This window comes from Salvelinus namaycush, chromosome 8 (genome assembly GCF_016432855.1).
Source record: "Salvelinus namaycush isolate Seneca chromosome 8, SaNama_1.0, whole genome shotgun sequence".
In the NCBI taxonomy this organism is placed as follows: Eukaryota; Metazoa; Chordata; class Actinopteri; order Salmoniformes; family Salmonidae; genus Salvelinus; species Salvelinus namaycush.
Window position 1 is genome coordinate 28,996,347 of NC_052314.1, and position 7,853 is coordinate 29,004,199.

Consider the following 7,853-nt stretch of genomic DNA (forward strand, 5'->3'; position numbering starts at 1 on the left):
TTTGTATCCTTTAGCAGTGGTTTCTTTGCAGCAATACGACCATGAAGGCCTGATTTCACGCAGTCTCCTCTGAACAGTTGATGTTGAGATGTGTCTGTTACTTGAACTCTGTGAAGCATTAATTTGGGCTGCAACTCTAATGAACTTGTCCTCTGCAGCAGAGGTCATTCTGGGTCTTCCTTTCCTGTGGCGGTCCTCATGTGAGCCAGTTTCATCATAGTGCTTGATGGTTTTGAAATTTTTCGGATTGACTGACCTTCATGTCTTAAAGTAATGATGTACTGTCATTTCTCTTTGCTTATTTGAGCTGTTCTTGCCATAACATGGACCTGATCTTTTACCAAATAGGGCTATCTTCTGTATACCACCCCTACCTCATTACAACACAACTGATTGGCTCAAACACATTAAGAAGGAAATAAATTCCACAAATTAACTTTCAAACAAGGCTCACCTGTTAATTGAAATGCATTCCAGGTGACTACCTCATGAAGCTGGTTTGGAGAAGGCCAAGAGTGTGCAAAGCTGTCATCAAGGCAAAGGGTGGTTCCATATGTGTTATTTAATAGTTTTGATGTCTTCACTATTATTCTACAATGTAGAAAATAGTAAAAATAAAGAAAAACACTAGAATAGGTTTGTGTCCAAACTTTTGACTGGTACTGTACGTTTTTGGTTATGGTCAATAATATCAAAGGCTGGACTGAAATCTACCAGTACAGCTCACACAATCTTCTTTAATCAATTTATTTTAACCAATTATCAGTCATTTGTGTCAGTGCAGTACATGTTGAGTGCCCTTCTCTATAAGCATGCTGAAAGTCTGTTGTTTTCAGTTTGCTAAGAGCTGGCAGCAAGCTGATTGGTCTGCTGTTAGAACCAGTTAAGCCTGCTTTTCCACTCTTGGGTAGTGGAATGACTTTGGCTTCCCTCCAAGCCTGAGGACAAACACCTTCCTCTAGACTCAGAATAAAGATATGACAGATAGAAGTGGCCAAAGAGTCAGCTTCCATCCTCAGTAGCCTTCCATCTAAGTTGTCAATGCCAGGAGGTTTATCATTATTGATCGATAACACAAATTTTACCAAATTCAAATTTACAATGCTTTTCCTTTATTATATATTTTTTTATGCATGAATACAATGGCTCACTGTTTGTTGTTGGCATTTCCTGCTTAAGTTTGCCCACTTTGCCAATTAAGTAATCATTAAAATAATTGGTAACATTAGGGCCTCCCGAGTGGTGCATCGGTGCTAGAGGCGTCACTATAGACCCGGGTTTGACCTTTTGGAACCTTGGTTCTCCTAGATATAGCCACTGTATTGTGATCACTGCGTCCAATGGGTACGGATACAGCTTTAGAACAGAGTTCTACAGTATTAGTAAAAATGTGATTAATACATGTGGATGATCTTGTTCCTGTAGTATTTGTAAATGCCCTGGTAAGTTAATTAATAACCTGAACCAGAAAACAGGCACTGGTAAGTTGGTTAGGACATCTACTTTGTGCATGGCACAAGTAATTTTTCCAACAATTGTTTACAGACAGATTATTTCACTTATTTCACTGTATCACAATTCCAGTGGGTCAGGAGTTTACATACACTAAGTTGACTGTGCCTTTAAACAGCTTGGAAAATTCCAGAAAATGATGTCATGGCTTTAGAAGCTTCTGATAGGCTAATTGACATAATTTGAGTCAATTGGAGGTGTACCTGTGGATGTATTTCAAGGCCTACCTTCAAACTCAGTGCCTCTTTGCTTGACATCGTGGGAAAATCAAAAGAAATCAGCCAAGACCTCCACAAGTCTGGTTCATCCTTAGGAGCAATTTCCAAATGCCTGAAGGTACCATGTTCATTTGTACAAACAATAGTACGCAAGTATAAACATCATGGTACCACGCAGCCATCATACCGCTCAGGAAGGAGACGCGTTCTGTCTCCTGGAGATGAACGTACTTTCAAGACATCAGTCAGGAAGTTAAAGCTTGGTCGCAAATGTCTCTTCCAAATGGACAATGACCCCAAGCATACTTCCAAAGTTGTGGAAAAATGGCTTAAGGACAACAAAGTCAAGGTATTAGAGTGGCCATCACAAAGCCCTGACCTCAATCCCATAGAAAATTTGTGGGCAGAACTGAAAAAATGTGTGTGTGCAAGGAGGCCTACAAACCTGACTTAGTTACACCAGCTCTGTCAGGAGGAATAGGCCAAAATTCACCCAACCTTTTGTGGCAAGCTTGTGGAAGGCTACCCGAAACGTTTGACCCAAGTTAAACAATTTAAAGGCAATGCTACCAAATACTAATTGAGTGTATGTAAACTTCTGACCCACTTGGAATGTGATGAAAGAAATAAATGCTGAAATAAATCATTCTCTCTACTATTATTCTGGCATTTCACATTCTTAAAATAAAGTGGTGATCCTAACTGACCTAAGACAGGGGATTTTTACTCTGATTGATTAAATGTCAGGAATTGTGAAAAACTGAGTTTAAATGTATTTGACTAAGGTGTATGTAAACTTCCAACTTCAACTGTACACTATCAAGCATTTCACACACATTATTTTAGATACTGACTGTTAGCGCTTGGTGGCTTATAGCAACACCCCAAAATAATAGGCTTTAGATGAGGCAGGTGAATCTGCAGCCACATTTCTTCAATAACACTTCTCTAAGCATTACTGGGATTTGACTATTAATATATATAGCAACACCTCCCCCATAAGCATTCCTGTCTCTTCTATATATGTTATATCCTTGTATTGCTACTATTGTGTCAAAGGAATTATCTAAGTGAATCTCAGAAATGGCTAATATATTAATGCAATCTGACGTTAGCAAGTTACTAATTTCATGATCCTTGTTTCTAAGGATACATATATTAACATGGGCTGTGTTTAGCTCTTTCCTGGGTAGCTTCTCAGACATAATATGGAAAATAACAAACAAAGCAAGAGAAAGAAAACACATTTAGCTGTCCATTAATCAGTTAGTGTGTGTGAGGGCTGCAGGGTTGAAGTTACAAACCCATAGGCTTGGCTTTCTCATCCCTTCCAGGCTTTTAGGAGGGAGGATGGACAATGTGCCTGTCATATCGGATGTAAGCAAATGTCCCCACGCGCTCTGGCAGCTTTCATGGCCGGGATAAGTTATTTTCTCTTCTGGCGCACAGGATAGTCAGGATAGTCCTTGTTGAGGAATATGTACATTCCCCTCAAGTTCTTGGCTCTTTCTACCTTGTCCTTGAACCTCAGGAATTTGACGATTGTTGGCCTGGGCCTGTCACCTGGGCCGGTGGTGGGTTTTCCAGTCCTGTGGACACGCTTCAACTCAATCTTCCTGTGGTCCATCTCCAGTTTCTCCGAGATCGTTTCCCTCACTTTGTCCTCAGACTCCATCCAGGTCTCATGTGGAGATTCTGCAATTCCATCGACAACAATGTTGTCCCGCCTTGATTGTCCCTCAAGATAATCTGATTTCTCTGTCATTGTTATCATGGATTCATATAAAAAACTAATGTCCTCTTTCAATGACTTACAGATTGTCGTCATCTTGCCATTTTCCTGTTTAACTCATGACCCTGGGAGAACTTTAAACTGTTCTTCAGTTTTTGTACCTCTCTGGTCCGGTCATCCATTCTTATAATAGTTGACTCTACCAGTATTAGTACACAACACTTGAAGCTATTTTCTTGTTGTTGTAACAACTGCTTGTAGAATTGTTTTTGTTTGTTTAAAAGATCCTTCCACCTGTGATATAGAGACACCATCGTCCTCAACGGTACACCCACCGGCTGTTACTCTCCGCAACTCCTGACAGGGCAGGTCGCAGGGAATATGGAAACAGCAACAAACAGTAGAGATCTAGACAGTCACAAGCTCAGGACAATCCGCGGTGCCAGCCACAAGGGCTAACCGCGTCGCGGGCTGCGTTCAAGCCCTCAAGGAAACTCCACTAGCTTGATAGGCAGCTAACAATGGCAGCTAGGCTAGCTGCTACGCCAAGCAGGTCATCATCAGACCCTTGGTAGGCAGGATCCCTGGACAGATAGCAGCGGTCCCAGCAACTGATGCCAACCGCGCCGCGGGATACAAAATCAAAAAGGAAGTTACCTAGTAACAAAACTTTTCCAATAGAACACTTTTTCAGACACTTTCAAAACTTGCCAAAACAAACCGAGCGCTGCCTCATTCTTCGTTCAACAGGAACATTGCTGGAATATTGGCACATTGTGGGTGTTAACCTGTCTGTCTAGACAGACTACCATCCGGATATGTATTAGTGATTGATGACTGTTGGTACTAGCTAACAAACAAAGTTCCATTGGGTTTAATCTTGTAATTTAAAGAGAAACTTCAAATCATAGACCAGGGGGTCAAGATAAGGGAGAGAGAGAATTCGCCATCAGAGTAAGAGTGCTGATCTAGGATCAGGTCCACTCTGTCATATAATACTAAACTCAGCAAAAAAAGAAACATCCCTTTTTCAAGACCCTGTCTTTCAAAGATAATTCGTAAAAATCCAAAGAACTTCACAGATCTTCATTGTAAAGGGTTTAAACACTGTTTCCCATGCTTGTTCAATGAACCATAAACAATTAATGAACAAGGCAACTGTGGAACGGTCGTTAAGACACAAACAGCTTACAAGACGGTAGGCAATTAAGGTCACAGTTATGAAACTTAGGACACTAAAAGAGGCCTTTCTACTGACTCTGAAAAACACCAAAAGCAAGATGCCCAGGGTCTCTGTTCATCTGCGTGAATGTGCCTTAGGCATGCTGCAAGGAGGCATGAGGACTGCAGATGTGGCCAGGGCAATAAATTGCAATGTCCGTACTGTGAGAAGCCTAAGACAGCGCTACAGGGAGACAGGACGGACAGCTGATCGTCCTCGAAGTGGCAGACCATGTGTAACAACACATGCACAGGATCGGTACATCCGAACATCACACCTGCGGGACAGGTACAGGATGGCAACAACAACTGCTGAGTTACACCAGGAACGCACAATCTTGCCATCAGTGCTCAGACTGTCCACAATAGGCTGAGAGAGGCTGGACTGAGGGCTTGTAGGCCTGTTGTAAGGCAGGTCCTCACCAGACATCACCGGCAACAACGTCGCCTATGGGCACAAACCCACCGTTGCTGGACCAGACAGGACTGGCAAAAAGTGCTCTTCACTGACGAGTCGCGGTTTTGTCTCACCAGGGGTGATGGTTGGATTTGCGTTTATCGTCGAAGGAATGAGCGTTACACCGAGACCTGTACTCTGGAGCGGGATCAATTTGGAGGTGGAGGTTCCGTCATGGTCTGGGGCGGTGTGTCACAGCATCATCGGACTGAGCTTGTTGTCATTGCAGGCAATCTCAATGCTGTGCGTTACAGGTACGACATCCTCCTCCCTCATGTGGTACCCTTCCTGCAGGCTGATCCTGACATGACCCTCCAGCATGACAATGCCACCAGCCATACTGCTCGTTCTGTGCGTGATTTTCTGCAAGACAGGAATGTCAGTGTTCTGCCATGGCCAGAAAAGAGCCCGGATCTCAATCCCATTGAGCACGTCTGGGACCTGTTGGATCGGAGGGTGAGGGCTAGGGCTATTCCCCACAGAAATGTCTGGGAACTTGCAGGTGCCTTGGTGGAAGAGTGGGGTAACATCTCACAGCAAGAATGGGCAAATCTGGTGCAGTCCATGAGGAGGAGATGCACTGCAGTCCTTAATGCAGCTGGTGGCTACACCAGATACTGACTGTTACTTTTGATTTTGACCCCCCCCCCCTTTGTTCAGGGACACATTATTCCATTTCTGTTAGTCACATGTCTGTGGAACTTGTTCAGTTTATGTCTCAGTTGTTGAATCTTATGTTCATACATATATTTACACGTTAAGTTTGCTGAAAAGAAACACAGTTGACAGTGAGAGGACATTTCTTTTTTTGCTGAGTTTAGTATTCATTATGAGGTTACCTTCAGCAAATTCTTAGTCTGGATTGTTTTCTTGGGTCAAAGTGGACCCTACATGAATGAAATATGATTAGTACGGTAAATTCGTATGTACTGTAGATACTGGTCTTGACGAGAAAAAAAAAAACTGGTCGGGGTGGTTCTCTTCTGCAGTGTTCAACCAATCCAGCAAATGTGGAGGAGTTAAGATCGCCTTGCTAACGTCCAAAACCAGATGTCGCGTCACAGGCTGTCTTTTCATTTCCCCTGAAAACCTGATCATTAGGTTTTTGGAGACTCGGGAGAGGCTAGATGAAGGCTAACGACTGTTTCGTCTAAATAACATTATAGTGGCCTGGAAATATGAGGACATTGTTAAAGTAGACAAATGTTTAGTAGGAAACAACTTCGCCGTCATTTTCATGTCGTCAAACGGATGGCAATGTTGTCATTAGTTAGCAAAGTTTGTCAAAATGATGTAGCAATGCTAACGTTAGCTAGCTACAATCCGGTGGTCTCCCCTCAATCTTAGCTAGATAGCTAGCTAACATTATACTACATCTAACATCAATCTGGTGACACAATTATGATAAAAGCTTTTCCTACTAAGTGTTTACCTCCTTTTGAAATGTAATTGTATTTCCAAGCCACTGTAATGCACTTTTGATTAAATCAGCGCTCATTAACAATGCATTGAGTAGAATGCTCAATCAGTCAGCCATGCTTCTCAGACAGTGGCTTGCTTGTTCTTGAGAATAGCCATAGCTAGCTACCATAGTGATCCCCTCGAGAGCAGCTAATTTCAGTGCATTATTCATTTAGCTTGTTAGCTAGCTGGCTGTTCTAGAAATTATAAATTCACATGCTAGCTAATTGTTTCAATGCACCTTCCAAATGTGAAATTACAAGACAAAAAGGACACTTCCCAGATAACAAATGTTGGTTCTGGGAATGTTCCCTGAAGGTTGTGCGTTCCATTAATGTTGCACCAATGTTCCCCAAAGGTTGAAATGGACGGTTTTCGTAATGCTCTTTGAACGTTCTCTTTTGGTTGTATGAAGGTAGCGGGGAACGTTCTCTGAAGGTTACACAGTTGGGAATGTTCTGGGAACGTTCTCTGAAGGTTACAAAATTGGAAACACACGATTACACAATTAAATGTGAACAATTAACACAATTATAATTTCTGTTATCAATTTGTTTTATAAAATGGGTTCGGAGAAATCTGCAATCAGATTAACACACACACAGGCTGGCACAATTAAATATGAACAATTAGTTCTTATATTTATTCTCAGTAATACCAATTACCCCACTGAAGACATTTTTTTTAAGTACAGTATACTCAGTCATAACTGACTTTATATGGGCAAATACAAGTTTTAAGCTCTCCAAGACTTAAAAATAAGTGATATTGGCACATGATGGAGGGAATGTTGGAACATCACTAACGAAGGATCGGACCCTTTTTACATTTTTGCCTAAAATGACATACCCAAATCTAACTGCCTGTAGCTCAGGACCTGAAGCAAGGATATTTGGCATTTTTTGGTATTTTATTAGGATCCCCATTAGCTGTTGCAAAAGCAGCAGCTACTCTTCCTGGGGTCCACACAAAACATAATACAGAATGACATAATACAGAACATCAATAGACAAGAACAGCACAAGGACAGAACTACATAAAGAAATTTTAAAGGCACAGGTAGCCTATCAATGCATACACACAAACTATTTAGGTCAAATAGAGGAGAGGCGTTGTGCCGTGAGGTGTTGCTTTCTCTGCTTTTTGAATCCAGGTTTGCTGTTTATTTGAGCAATATGAGATGTAAGGAAGTTCCATGCAATAAGGGCTCTATATAATACTGTACGCTTTCTTTAATTTGTTCTTGGGGACT

General features: G+C 41.8%; 1 protein-coding gene across 1 annotated transcript in view; it reads right to left on the minus strand.

Annotated features, from left to right (window-relative positions):
• The window catches only part of LOC120052091 (carboxyl-terminal PDZ ligand of neuronal nitric oxide synthase protein-like), a 243,937-nt gene that overhangs the window by 219,209 nt on the left and 16,875 nt on the right, over positions 1-7,853 (minus strand). The window lies entirely within an intron of this gene.